Source organism: Oryctolagus cuniculus, chromosome 2, assembly GCF_051225735.1.
Source record: "Oryctolagus cuniculus isolate XC-2025 breed Fujian yellow rabbit chromosome 2, ASM5122573v1, whole genome shotgun sequence".
Lineage (NCBI taxonomy): Eukaryota > Metazoa > Chordata > Mammalia > Lagomorpha > Leporidae > Oryctolagus > Oryctolagus cuniculus.
The window spans coordinates 69080413-69095586 of NC_142868.1; the positions used below are offsets into that span (position 1 = coordinate 69080413).

A 15174-nucleotide genomic window follows, 5' to 3' on the forward strand; every position below is an offset into this window, starting at 1 on the left:
TAACCCAGCCCTAGTGACACCAGTATCCCATGTGGGCACTGGTTGAGTCCCAGCTGTTCCACTTCAGATCCAACTCCCTGCTAATGCACTGGGAAAGCAGTAGAAGGTGGCTTGTAGTCTTTGGGCCCCTGTAACCACGTAGGACACCTGGAAGAGGCTCCTGGCTCCTGACTCCTGGCTTCGGTCTGGCCCAGCCCTGGCCATTGTAGCCACCTGGGGAGTGAACCTGTGCATGGAAGATCTCTCTCCATCTCTTCCTCTCTCTCTCTCTCCCTCTGACTATGCCTTTCAAATAAATAAATAAATAAAATAAATCTTTTTTTAAAAAAGAAAACTTAAATGGCAAATTATATATAACCACACAGTTTGCTAACTTGAGCTGTATTAGACTTCAGAAAGTCTCTCAGTGAAACCTGGCTAAAAGTCTCGTTTTCCTCCCTTTTCTAACTATCTTCTAATCTAACCCTCTAGTTCATATTTTCTAGAACAATTCCCATTCAGTGTGATTTTATCCCTTTTCAATAAAATTGCTAGGCAGATCACTTAAATGCAATGCTAATTTTTAAGGCTTACTATACAAGTAAATTCACAAATAAGAAAACCTCCTGTGTCGAACGTCCCGAGTTGAGGATCAGAGCATTCTCACTAACTGATAAGAGGTAAAGGTAAGGAGGCCGATGGGAGCTTGGCGGAAACTCGGGCGGCGGGGTGTGTGGAGGGCACTGTGCTCTCTGGAGACAAGGCCGAGGCGTGCAGGGGAGAGCAGAAGCTGGAGCAACACCAGCCCGTCTTCCCGGCGTGCCACACCACCCCCAGGAAGTACACGTGCTTTTCTAATAATGTCGTTCTCAGGGGAGACTTGTTCCTCCTGCTTTACTTCCTGCTCCATAAATGTCCGGAGCAGCACTTGAAACCAAGACTGGGAAAGGGGAGAGCTCAGGAGCTGGCTCTGGCGAGCAAAAGCCCATTCGCTGGGCTGCTGCCAGCAAGGAGGCCAGAGCCAGGTCAGAACACTGCCCGACCCTGGGGCCATGTGTCTCTCTTACGCCATTGCCACAGCCGGGCCCAGCTCTGGGGTCAGAAGGACATAGAATTAAGAAAGCTTCTAGATAGGACATGACATAGGAAATTCTCTTAACAGGGAGACTGGAGGAAGGACACCTCAGTGATCAAGAAAGGAGGAGGAAGGGACAGAAACACCGCTGTGATGTGGGACAGCCCCTCAGGCCCTGATGAGGACACTGTATCTGCAAAGGCAAACTAGGGAGCAGCTACCCCAGAGTCTGGAACATCAGGATAATTCCAGAAAACCCCTACTGAGCGTCAGCAGGGTACCAGGCACCGCATTAGAAACTTGGCAGGTAATGTGAAAAGATTGTCTCAGTCCTTTTTTTTTTTTTTTTTTTTTTTTTTTTTTTTTTTTTTTTTGACAGGCAGAGTGGACAGTGAGAGAGAGAGACAGAGAGAAAGGTCTTCCTTTTGCCGTTGGTTCACCCTCCAAAGGCTGCTGCAGCCGGGGCACTGCGCTGATCTGAAGCCAGAAGCCAGGTGCTTCCTCCTGGTCTCCCATGCGGATGCAGGGCCCAAGCACTTGGACCATCCTCCACTGCACTCCCGGGCCACAGCAGAGAGCTGGCCTGGAAAAGGAGAAACTGAGACAGAATCTGGCACCCCAACCGGGACTGGAACCTGGTGTGCCAGCACCGCAGGTGGAGGATTAGCCTAGTGAGCTGCGGCGCCGGCCTCAGTCCATTTTCTAACAGAACGCTGAGACCTGTAGCTGATGAAGGACACAGGGAAGGCACGGCATCTGCTGGGCTCTGGTGAGAACCACACAACGCATCGCCTCAGGGGGAGAAGGCAGAAGGACAAGTGGGTGCGTGCCCTCTTACCCTGACTAAGCCAGTCACACCGCAGCAAGCGTCATCCCCTCCCTCCTGCAAGACAGCATTAAGCGTGGGGCATCTGCTCCCAGGGAGCTTGCTGTCAGACTTGCAGATGGGCCTGACACTGCAAGGTAGTTGCCATTGGTGGTTACGGTTGCAGGGAGTGGAGAAGGGGTCCATGCCTCTCAAAAGGCTTGGACAAGCCACGTCCCTGTGGGACAGGCAGCTTTGCTGAGGGGTGAATGGGGAGAGCACTCAGTGGAGCGAGGAGGGTGAGCAGGTCAGCGCTGCTGGGCACAGCTCAGCGGGGACCTCAATGAAGGGCCTTGAGTCTCAGGCACAGTAGAAAGGATGTAAGCTTTGTCCTACAAAGCCAGTGGAGAGCCAGCGACACATTCTACAGAGGAGACCGCGTTAACCGAGTCCTGGGACAGACAGACCTGTCAAGAACCCGTTTGGAGGTTAGCATGGGGGGAGGAGAAGGAGGCAGTGGGTTTGAAAGGAGTCCCCTGCTCTCTGCACTTGAACCACGGGTTTGGCAGGGAGGCCAGAGCAGTGAGGAGTCAGTTAGAGGGCCCTAGTGGGGAGGGTATTTCAGAAAAAGAATCAGCGGTGCTCAGAAAGCAGGGGAAGAGGTCCCTGCGAGAATGTCCCCTCCTCTGGGCAGCTGTGTGCAGTGCACTGAGACAGACACCCTGGAGGACATGCACGCCGTGGAGGAGGATGCGGGACCAGCCCTCAAGTGCTGAGCGAGGCCAGCTGATCTGCCCGAGGCGCATTCGCGTGCAGACACGGACAGAGAGGCGCTAGCATCGTGAGCACGCAGGTGACACTGGAAAACCCGGCTGTGAAGGAAAGCACCCTGCTGAGTAGGAGGAACAAGGACCCGGACAGCAGGGAACGGGCTGAAGGACAAAAACAAATCCACAAGGGAGACGGAGCAGAGGTCAGGTGTACTGCAAAGACCAGGCCAGCGGTGTGCCAGGAAAACCAGGTGAGGAAGGGGGGTTCAGCTGAACCGGATAACCGAGAAAAGCCAGTGTCCCGGGACTGTGACCACAAAGACACAGCAGGGCTTTCCCGCTGTGGTGACAATGGCTTCCAGTTGGGCTTATGGGTGAAGGGGATTGGGAGAAGGTGCAGAGAGGCAGAGAAAGGAGCCTGCTCTGGCTAGGTGCTGGCTAAGAATTAGAGAAGGAACGAGAGCTGCAAAGAAAAGCCCAGGCAAGGGTGGTGGGGGTTATCATTCGTTTGTCTCAGGGAGTGGACACGTGTAGCCTGTTTATATGCTAAGGAGAAGGGGCCAGCTAGTGGAGAAATGGATGATCCAGAAAAAGAAGGGGCGGCTCACAGAACAAACTCATAGAAGCAGGAAGCCAACGGGATGCAGAAGACCGGGTCAGAGCAGGAGGCAGCAGCACTCGGCCTGAGAGAGGAGGGACTCCTTCCAAGGAGGAGGTGAGGCTGATGTCATGCAATAAGGCAATAATGTGCTGCTGGGTGCAGAGGACAGCACGAGAGCTCACGCTGGCAGGAACTGCTCTGTGTGTGAAGTGGGACACCAAGGCATCACCTGGGAAGAGGGATTAAGATCATCTGGAGGCAGCGCGGAGCAGTGGGGAGAACTTCTGGAAGAATCACTGCTGCTCAGATTTGGAATGTGTTTATGAGAACTGCTAAAAAGCTTTTGGGGTAGTTGGGGTTGGGGATCAGAAAAATGGGGAGGGAACAGGTGCTCGGCACCGCAGGTGAGACACCACCTGAGGCACCCAATCCCCTAACAGAGGGCCTGGGTTCAAGTCCTGAGGCCCCAGCTTCCTGCCAATGCACATCATGGGGGCATAGGTAACGGCTCAGGAAGTTGGATCCCTGCCACCCAGGGGGAGACTCCAGTTGAATTCCTGGCCCGGCCGGGCCCTGGCATTTGGGGAATGAATCATTAGATGGGAGATATTCTCTCTGTCTTTCCCTCTCTCTCTCTCAGAAATAAAAACTGTATTTTAGAACAATAAACCTTTAGTTACTTGTTAATGGATGTTCTCCTGCACAGGCTAGCTGCCGGCTCCGTGTGGAGGCAGACCTGGTCTGCCCGGCTCGCCGCTGTATCTCAGGGCCTGACGCAGTCCCCAGCACAGATAACCAGCCTCTCGTTGGATATTAAGTGAGACCTCTGAGAGGTCTGGGAGACACGGGGGTATGGCCAGAGAGGCGTATGCACTCTTACAGTGGAGTAATTCCAAGGGATGAGGGACCCACGGTGGGGCAGTAGAGCCGGCAGCTAAGGCAGCGTGGAGACAGAGAGGCTGAGACCAATGGCTCACATGTGAGGAGCCAGGCGTACAGACGTCTCTGCACGCCTCCGGGGTGTGTGGGCGATGGGCTCCGAGACAATGACAGGAAGCGCTCGCTTCCAACAGGGCCAGGAAGTTGCCTGGGAGGGTAGGGGCTCGGCTCCTGACAGAATCGGGAAGAGTGGAAGATGTCTATACAGAAGTCAGGAGCACCTTGGCGGGGCGGGCCAAGGGGAGAAAGCAGAGAAGAAAGGAGAGAGAATGACAGAGTGGAGGTGGTTGCAGATGAGGGGATGCGACGCCATCCTTAATGCGACTTGAAACTGATGCAGGCCTTGGCTGGGCCGGGGGCTCTCACAGCTGCTGGTGTCTGGTTCTGGTACTGGGTGGAGAGAACGCTCGTTCAGACTAGGAGCAAGAGCTGGGGCTGGCACTGTGGCACACAGCATTCAGCTACCATATGCTGTATCAGAGCACTGGTTCTAGTCCTGGCTGCTCCTCTTCCAATCCAGCTCTCTGCTATGGCCTGGGAAAGCAGTGGAAGATGGCCCAGGTCCTTGGGCCCCTGCACCCACATGGGAGATCTAGATAGAGTTCCTGGCTCCTGGTTTGGCCTGGACCAGCCCTGAGCATTGCAGCCATTTGGTGAGTGAACCAGCAGACAGAAGCTTCCTCTCTCTCACTCTGTGTGTATATTGTGTTGTGAGAGAGAGAGAGAGAGAGAGACTGCCTTTCAAATACATAAGTCCCAACAAACAAACAAAAATTACCTAGGAGTGAAAGTTAGGGAAGGCCATCCAGGCAAATTAATAAACATAAAGAAAAACATTTTTTAAAGATTTACTTATTTGAAAGGCAGTGGCACAGAGAGGCAGAGAGAGAGAGAGAGAGAGAGAGAGAGAGAGAGAGGTCTTCCATCCACTGGTTCACTCCCCCAGATGGCTGCAACAGCCAGAGCTGCACCGATCCGAAGCCAGGAGCTTCTTCTGGGTCTCTCACGTGTGTGCAGGGGCCCGAGGACTTGGGCCATCTTCCACTGCTTTCCCAGGCCACAGCAGAGAGCTGGATCGGAAGTGGGGCAGCCAGGACTTGAACTGGTGCCCATATGGAATGCCGGCACTGCAGGTAGAGGATTAACCCACTACGCCACAGCACCAGCCCCAGACACCCTATCACTTTATCTGTAAATATTTCAGTGTGTAAATCAAATGTTTTTTAACTTCCTGGTGGGAGGAACATTTTGCCTGTGACTTTATTATTAATGTCTGATGTTAGTGTATGATGATCAGTGAATATTTTCTGTATTACTTGGGTATCAATAATTCATAGATAAACAAGCATCCAAAAAGGAGGTGTATTCCCTATTTCTGGGACATAGACTTCAATATCTATCAGATTTCTTTCACTTCATATATTGAAACAGTAGTAGTAGACTACTAATGGAGTTCCCATTTCTCCTTACATTTTTAGCAATCTCTATTTTATGAACGGAGCTATTACGTTATCCAGTACACAAATCCCTATTGATATTTTGCCTTCTTAATAAGTATAGCTAATAGCATTAAAAAGTGCCGTTATTTAATTTTTTGGCCCATATTCCTTCTTGTCTGACATGAAGACTGAGACCTCTACTTACTTTTATTTTTAATTTTTTGCAGTTATGCTCACACCAGTCTTCTAAGTATCCAGGTCCCATTGTGTGACATCAAGCTTATCCATCAAGAGTTCTCTCTAGCACCTTTCAAGCCAGCATCCCAGGTGGGCCAACCTTTTCTTAGCAATGTAATTGAATCATTTCTACCACTAGAGGGCACCAACCAACACTCAATCTGACCGAATTCGCCCACTCGGTGAAGAAGCCTGGGCGCTAGGTTGCTCAGCCTCAGGTCCAGGATACTACTACTCCTACCTTTACCTTTTCTCAAAATGAGCCTTACAGTTCAGGCAAGCTTTAAAGCGGTTGCACAGACTTTAGTCTTGAGCCAATAAGAAATTAAGGAGTCAAGCTGTCCTAACCCAAAGAGGCCAAAGATTGCTCACTGTTAACTATATCAGAACCAATGACACAGAAGGCTTTTCAGAACCTTTGCTAAAATCTAATGTCGATATATAACCACGACCCAAGCCCACAGTATTGACAAACCACTGTATAACGATGGTATCAAATAAATGCAGTGCCATGGACCACAACATCAGAATCACCCAGGCTTTTTCTTTTCTTTAGATAGAGATTCCAAGGTCACACTCACAGAGATTCATTCTAAGAGTCCTGGGTCTGGGGTGGGGCCCAGGAACATGTGTGACCGAATGGCTTCTGATGTGGAGAAGCGCTTGGTTGCTATGGCCGTATCATTAGATTATTAGAACCTAGAAAGCATAAATGAGAGGGAATTGAACTCAAGTATCTGGTGACTTTGGGGAGACCTGGAACTTTGGGGGCTATAAGAGAGAAGGAAAAGGAACCGCGTCACCAGGTGTATTGAGAACGGGACATCTGCTCGGTGAAGCAGCTGCTGCACTGTATGGTTGGAAGGTATGTGTGAGTCTGTTAGCTAGGAAGTCTCTCCCTGGACTTCTTTTGTGTTTTTTAACTAAGTAATTTATTTGAAAGGCAGCAGAGTGAGAAAGAGAGAGAGATTTTCCATTCACTCTTTCATTCTCCAAATGGCCACGCAATCAGAACTAGGCAAGATAGAAGCCAGGAATTCAGAACTCCATCCAGGCCTCCCATGGGGGTGGCTGGGGCCCAGGGACTTGGTCCATCTTCTGCTGCTTTCCCAGGTGCGTTAGCAGGGAGCTGGATCAGAAGCAGAGCAGCCGGAACTGGAACTAGTGCTCTGATCCGGGCTGCCAGCATTGCAGGTGGTTGCTTAACTCAGTGCACAACAAATGCCAGCAGCCGCCCCCCCTTCCAACCCCTCTGCCCCCGGAATCAAGGACCTAACAAGGCCAGGCAACTTGCCGGAAGGGGCACTGGTTTTAGAGTTCCATCAGCCTCAGTTTGTATCCAGCCTACCCCTTGACTGTTATATGCCATTGAGCCAAGTGTCCTTGGATTCCCCACACTTCACTTTTCTTATCTTGAAATAAGCCCAATAGTCATCCTATTGATGTGGGAATTAAATGGGTGAACTCTGCTCAGAAGAGTTCAGTGCCCGCGAGGTAGGAGGCACTGTGGACACGCTGACCCTGACCGATGTCTTTATTAACTGATAAGACAGAAGCACGAGACCACGCTGCCACCCTGCAAGGCACCACAGCCAGGGCAGTCTCAGACCTTTATCACTGTGGTCCTCCTCGTTCACGGTTTCACTTTCCAGGATTCCTGTTACCTGGGGTCAACTGCAGCTCAGAAATAGTACATGGAAAACTCCAAGAAAGATAATTCATAAGTTTTAAATTGCATTCCCTTTTGAGTAGTGCAATGAAATCTTGTACCATCAGGGTAAACTTATACACTGTTGGTGGGAATGTAAATTACTGCAGCCACTGTGGAAGAAGGTGTGGCGATCTCTTAAAAACTAGAAATAGACCTGCCATGTGATCCAGCAATCCCACTACTGGGCATATACCCAAAAGACTTGAACACAATGTAACAAAGAGATACCTGCGCCACCGTGTTCATAGCAGCACTGTTCACGTTACCCAAATTTGGAAACAACCAGTGTGTCCATCATGAGATGAATGGATAAAGAAAATTTGGTATATATACACAATGGAATGTTATTCAGACATAAAACGAGTGAAATTCTATCATTTGCAGCAAAATGGACACAACTGGAGGACATGATGTTGAGTGAAATAAGCCAGACCCAGAAAGACAAATAGTGCATGTTCTCCCTTATATGTGGGAGCTAAAATTCAACACACACACACACACACACACGAAATGTCTGTGTGAATCAGGATTGTTGCAAATTTAGCTTTATAAAACTTTGTTTTATTCCTCTGTGAAACCAATAGTTAAGAAATACTACTATAAAGAAATACTACTATAGTTTTAATGATCTGTGATTACTTTAACATTTATGTATATGGGTGAAATGGTCACTTTTCCATTATTTTTCCATTATTATTTATTGTAGCTATTGTCTATATTCCCACTGAACTAGAGTCTTTTTGCTTTTTACTTGTACAACTTCTTATTTAGTCTTAAGCCTTCTTATTTGGTATTAAGCCTTTTTATTGTAATGTAACTTTGAATATATATAATCTCAAAAACTAAAAAAAAAGGGGGGGAGAAGGAAGGCGAGTAGGAGGGGAGAAGGAGGGAGGCAGGGAATATCATTATGTTCTTAGAATTCTATCTACAAAGCACATCGAATCCGTGAAACTCACTAAAATTAAAATGAAACTTTTAAAAAAAGAAACGTTGCACCGTCGGCTCCACCCCACTCTGAACCTCCCAGTGAGGTATCCCTGCACCCAGCATATCCACCCTGTGTACATCTGTTAGTCACTTAACTGTCCTGCTGTCACAGTGACTGTCATGGGATCACAGTGTTTGCATTCAAGTCATGCTTATTTTACTTAATAATGACTCCAAAGTGCAACAGGAGTGGTGCTGGTGATCTGAGCTCAGTATACTGTTATAACTGTTCTATCTCACAATTAATTACTATTATTAGTCGCACTATGCCTACTTTATAAATTAAACCTCACCATAGGTGTGTATGTAAAGGAAAAAACCATAGTCCACATGTATGGGCTCAGTTCTACCTCAGTTTCAGTTATTCCTGGGGCTCTTGGGACATCCCCAGGACAAGGGGAGACAACGGTACATGATACACCTGCTTCGGCTCCAGCTGATGGATGGCCGGGAAGATTGTCTCTTCTTTAAGAAAAAAAAAGATTTATTTTATTTATTTGAAATAGTTACAGAGAAAGAAAGACATAAAGATCTTCCATCTGCTGGTTCACTCCCCATATGGCCACAATGGCCAGGGCTGGAATCCAGGAGCTTCATCCAGGTGGCCCACTTGGGTGCAGGGGCCCAAGCACTTGGGCCATCTCCCACTGCTTTCCCAGATGCATTAGCAGGGAGCTGGATAAGAAGTGGAGCAACTGGGACTCAAACCAGTGCCCATACGGGATGCCAGTGTCACAACGGCTTAACTGACGGTGCCACAATGCCAGCCCCATGGACTGTCTCTTCAGACATGCAGTCTGAATTTATCACTTGAGAAGCCCTCAGGCTCTCAGAATACAGGTCAAGGAAAGACAGCGCAAGCTTTCCTCTCTGTGTCTGTCACTCTGCAGAAACTTGCAGCGTTTGATGACGTTCTTCATGTTCAACCCAATAGACCTTTAGAGCCCTACAAACACTGCCTGTGTCTCTGCTGCGCTGGGTCCTACTGGTCCTCTCCTCCTCGGAGCCATCTGCACCTTTGCTCCTAGGAATCCTAGGGGCCCTGGAGCCCTCCTCCTCTTCTGCCTTCCCCTTCTGTGATGGTGAACTTGAGGTGTCAACTTCACTGGATGAAGTGGTAACTAGAGACCTGGGAGACCAGCACTTGGAGTTGCCTCTGTGAGGGTGTTTCCAGAGGAGGCGAGGTGGGCTAGCTACAGAGATCCGCCCTCCTTGTAGGTACGCACCACCCAATGTGCTGGAGGTCCAGAAAGAACAAACATAGAAGGCTATTTTGTCTCTTCTTCCTTTTCTTTGTGAGCTGATACTGCATTTAGCCTTGGACATGAGAACCCCAGATTCCCCAGCCTTTGGAATTCAGGACTTAGGCCAGGGGCCCCCTCTTCTGGTCCTCGGGATTTGGGCCTCAGTCTGAGAATTATACCATGGGCTTGCCTGGTTCTGGGGCCTTTGGATTTGTCCTAAGCCATGCTACCAGCATCCCAGGGTCTCCAGCATGCACACGACACATCATGGGACTTCTCAGCCACTGTATTTGTGTGAGCCAGTTCCCTAGTAAACCTTCTGTCTCATATCATATGAACACATATGCTATTGGTCCTGTCTCTGCACACCTGCCCATTGACCTTCCTAGACAATGTCCTTCACCCCATCGCCTGTCAGCATTGCCCAGGACTCTATCCTGGGCCGACTGTCCTTCTCCAAGCTCTTCATGAGAAACACGAGCCAGACTCCCGGTCTGCCAGTCCCTGCAGCTTGATGCCCCCGACCTTCAGTTTCACATCTCAACTATCTCCTGAACATCCATTTGTGTGGTGCTGGCAGTGTGAACTTAAAATGAACATGCTGTGGCATAGTGGGTTAAGCTGCCACCTGCAATGCTGGCATCCCCAAATCCTGGCTGCTCTACCTCAGATCCAGTTCCCTGCTAATGCACCTGGGAAAGCAGTGGCAGATGGCCCAAGTGCTGGGGCCCATGCACCCATGTGGGAGACCCAGAAGAAGCTCCTGGCTTCAGTCTGGCCCAATCCTGATTGTTGTGGCCATTTGTGGGGGGTGAACCAGTGGATGGAAGATCTCTCTGTTTCTTCTCTCTGTGTAACTTTGACTTTCAAATAAATAAATCTTCTTTAAAATGTGCAAAATTAAATGAATCTTCTCCTGCACTCTCTGCCCTATATACAGAAACCCCTCAAAATGACTTTTTCTTCCTCCTCTTTGCCAATCTCAATTACCAGGGTCACCTTCTGGTCCAGTCCCACATCAGAGATCAGCAATCATCTTCCCTATTCTTCTCCCACCATGTGTAAACCTTCCCCACGCCCTGCTGACTGGAAACACATTCTGTCCATCCCCAGCACCGATTCAGAACCACATCATCTTCACCTGAGCCACTGGGACATAAAGAAGTTAAACTCTCTGGTCTCGAGTCCACTACCGACCCCCAGCACAGGACCTGCCTCGCCATCATTTTCCAGCACACTCTTCCTCACGGTTAACCATCTTCTAAGACTGCATGTGGCCCCCTGAGCTGTGAAAGCTACTTTAGTCCCTGCCCTTTGCTTTGTGCCAGTCCCTTCAGTGAAGGCGCCCTTCCCACCTGTCTTTACTTGGCTACTGCTTCCTTACCCGTGGGTTGAATGGCATCCACTCTTCCCTACAAAAATCGTCCACTTGGAACCTGAGAACATGATCTTACTGGGGAAGGGGGCCTTTGAAGATGCAATTAAGCCGAGGATCTTGAGTGGAGACCATCCTGGATTATCGGCAGTCCGCACACGTATCCTTGTAAGAAAAGGTAAAAGAGAGGAGAGACTCCCAGAGATGACCACCCTGTGCAGAGGTAGAAATGGGAGCAATGGTGCCACCAAGCAAGGCCCCCCGGGGCCACCAGCACCGAGAGGGACAAGGGAAGAGATGCCCCTAGAGCCATCAGAGGGCACGTGGCCCGGCCAGTGCCTTGACCTTGAATCTGTGGCCTCCAAAACTGTGAGAATAAATGTCCATGGTTTTAAGTCTCCCAAGTTTGTGGTAATGCGTTATGCCAGACCTAGAAAACCAGCAGACTCCCGCTCCAGGACTCGGTTTATACACCACCTCCCCCAGGAAGTCTTCCCTTCCCTTTCCCTCTGATGGCTCCCCTGCCACCGGTGTGTCTCCTTTCCACTCCTGTGTCTGTATCACTCTGTAAGCTCCCGGAAGATGGAACCTGGGTTCTGATCGCATTGTAATTGCAAGGTGTAATTGCCAGGAATTGAACAGGAACCCAACCAGATCAATGCATGAGAACCTCAGTGCCTGTGTAGCCTCTCCGGTCCAGACATGACACCAGGAACTTCCCAGTCTGACCACACTGAATGATGTCAGCAAGCCTAGGGGTAGGGGCCATCATCACAGCACTGCTTTGTAAATGCGGACAATGAGGCTGAGCTGCTCACCCAAGACCATTCGGTGAGCACAGTCTGCAGCTGTACGTGGGGGATTCCAAAACCTTCATGGAACGTGCAGGATTTTCTCATTCCATTTCCCAGGAACATTTTAAAGCCCCTGCACATTAGCTAGCTTGTCATTGCCATAACGAAATATCCAAGACAAGCTAACTTCATAAAGAAAAAACGGGGTTTATTTAGCTCACAGCTTTGGAGGCTGAGAGTCCAAACAGCACGGTACAAGCTCCTACAAGGGCCCGACGGCAGGTAACGGAATGCCAGCAGGAGGAAAGATCACATCCCAAAAGCAGGAAACCGGAGAGAAACTGGGACCACAGGATCCCTTCCAAGGGCACACACCTAGTTGACCCAGGGACCTTCCACTAAGTCCCTCCCCCAAATTCCTTCCTTTGAGAAGCAGAGACAGAGAAACAAAGAGTAAAAGGGCTCTCATCCACTGGTTCACACCCCACACGTTCACAGTAGCTAGGGACAGCCTGGGCTGAAGCTGCGGTCCAGGAACTCAGTCCAGGTCTCCCATGTGGGTGGCGCTGAGCTTTCACCTGTTCCCTCCCAGGGTGTGTGTTAGCAAGAAGCTGGAGTCTGGAGCAGAGCTGGGTATCAAACCCAGGTACTCCAATGTGGGATGCGTGTTAACCAGCATCATAACCACAAAAGCAAACCCTGCCCCCAGCCCTACCCCTTACATCACCTCCCAGGGCTGCCACCCTGGGGACCAAACCTCCAACAAAGTGAACCTTTGATGGGACCCACGTAAACCATCTCCAAACTGTAGCAGAATCACAGGCCTCAGGGAGCTTGGGCATGGCTTATTGAAATCCCAGAGGCCAACAGGAAGAAGAGGGGATGCTGGAGGAGTTGCTAGCTTTGAGACAGCCATTATGGGTGTGTGTGTGTGTGTGTGTGTGTGTGTGTGTGTATATAAGCGGCATGGCTGTAGGTTGGTAAACTCAAGATGGTCAGGCTCATAATGCAGCAAAAACACGTTACAGCAGGGGCCAGCACTGAGACACAGTAGGTTAAGCCTCACGTGCAACACTGGCATCCCATATCCGAGTGCCAGTTCAAGTTCTGGCTGCCCTGCTTTCCATCCAGCCTCCTGCTATGAACCTGGGAAGGCAGTGGAAGACGGGTCCAAGTATTTGGGCCCCTGCCACCCACTTCGAAGACCCAGATGTAGCTCCTGGCTCCTGGTGTTGGTCCAGCCCAGCCCCAGCCACTTGGGGAGTAAACCCCATGGATGCAAAAATCTGCCTTTGAAATAAATAAACAAATCTTTAAAAAAATTATTACAGCAGCCTCCATTTTGAGGCCTGGGATGAAAGCAGGATGAGAAAGGATGAAGAGGGGGAAGGGAAGGGAAAAGGATGAGGAGAGGGACAGCTCTGCTCCAGTTTTGAAACAAAACAGGGGGCCGGTGCTGTGGCACAGCAGGTTAACGCCCTGGCCTGAAGCACTGGTATCCCATATGGGCGCTGGTTTAAGACCCGGCTGCTCCTCTTCTGATCCAGCTCTCTGCTGTGGCCTGGGAAAGTAGAAGAAGGCCTAAGTCCTTGGACCCCTGCGCCCACATGGGAGACCCGGAAGAAGCTCCTGGCTTCTGGCTTCGGATCAGTGCAGCTCCAGCCGTTGCGGCCAACTGGGGAGTGAACCAGTGGATGGAAGACCTCTCTCCCTCTCTCCTCTCTCCTCTCTCTGTGTAACTCTGTCAAATAAATATTTTTTTTTTTTAAAGAGACAGAACAGCCTTCCTCATCTGCCTCCTTACCTCCTTCTTATCCACACCTCCGCCCCCTAGAGGGTCCCACAGCACAAATGCTGAAGTGGCTTCCACAGTGGCACTTCCCAAGTGTGGGAAGCTAAGAATGGCCTCAAGACATCCAGGTCCCAACTTCTGCACCTGGGAACGCTACCTTATATGGCAAGACAGGACTGGGTGGATGCGACCCAGGTCAGGATCTTGAGATGAGAGATTTGCCAGGTGGACCCTAAATGGGAAGCAGAGGGAGGCCTGGCACAGAAAATAGGGAAGGCAGTGTGACCACGGAGGGAGAGCCTGGTGGCGACATGGCCACAAGCCAAGGGATGCACACAGCCATCAAGCTGGAGGCAAACCCAAGTCTCCTTGGATCCTCCAGGGTGTGGCGCTGCCGGAAACAGGGGTTCAGCCCAGAGCTGCGGATTTCAGAGCTCTGATCCCCCCACAGCGAGAGCACACAGTTCCTTGTCTGCAAGCCATCAAGTGTGTGGTCATTTGTCAGAGCAGCCACAGATGACCAAGAGACCAGCTCCCCCCGAACTGTCTCCACCCCGTGACTCTGACAGTCTCCTTTCCTTTGGCACTGGGGACCCACAAAATCCAGGGCCGTCAGCTCACCCTGATGGGACCATTGGACGTTCTCAGAAGCGGTTGAGTTTTTAAAGAAGGGGACTTACAGTGCCTCCAATTAAGCTCTAATGAGTCAGATTAACATAAATACGAACTGAACAGAAATGACAGGCAGCACGGTACAGTTTTAGGCAGGTGGACCCCAAAATAGGCAAATCTGTGCCATTTAGGGAAGGGGACACACCCTCCAGGACTGTCCACCAAGTCTGGTTCTTTTCACACACAGAAGCTTACAAATCTCCCCAAACTGTGTCCACAGTGGCTCCCAGGTCGCCCAGCCCGGGGTCCCCGCACACGGTAAACACTGCCTCCTGGTGGTGAGTGACACTTAATGACGTCAGCGATCTATTACCAGGGAGGGAGGGCGTGTGCACAGCGAAAGTCATGGCATTGGTGGAACATCAGACATCTCAACTCCATTCCTGCCCATACAACAGACCTCACTGAAATCTGCATTTCTCCTAAACCAGGATCTCTTTAAGCTCTTTACAACTTGCAATAATTTCTTATTTTCAGCAATACATGCCTTTTAGTTTTCTGAGAAAATTAGTCCTGAAAAACAGATAAGATCTCTTTTCAAGAAAAAAGTTTTTTTCCATTGTATTTGAAAGGCAGAGAGAGAGAGAGAGAGAGAGAGAGAGAGAGAATCTTCTACCTGCTGATTTACTATCCAGGGCTGGACCAGGCTAAAGCCAGGATTCTGGAACTTGCATGTGGGTGGTGGGAACCCAAGTACTCAAGCCATCAGCTCCTGCCTCCCAAGGTGCATATTAGCAGGAAGCAGGACTCC

General features: G+C 50.1%; 1 long non-coding RNA gene across 2 annotated transcripts; it reads left to right on the forward strand.

The window, feature by feature from the left end:
* The first annotated feature begins 1393 nt into the window (after positions 1 to 1393).
* LOC149127822 (uncharacterized) lies at positions 1394 to 11516 on the forward strand. 2 transcript variants are annotated; one of them, XR_016229597.1, is made up of 3 exons: positions 1394 to 2880; positions 5836 to 5935; positions 10784 to 11516. It is a non-coding gene; the product is annotated as an uncharacterized LOC149127822 (long non-coding RNA). The 2 variants fall into 2 exon arrangements; XR_016229598.1 differs by lacking the exon at positions 1394 to 2880 and adding an exon at positions 3016 to 3344.
* The last annotated feature ends 3658 nt before the right edge of the window (positions 11517 to 15174 follow it).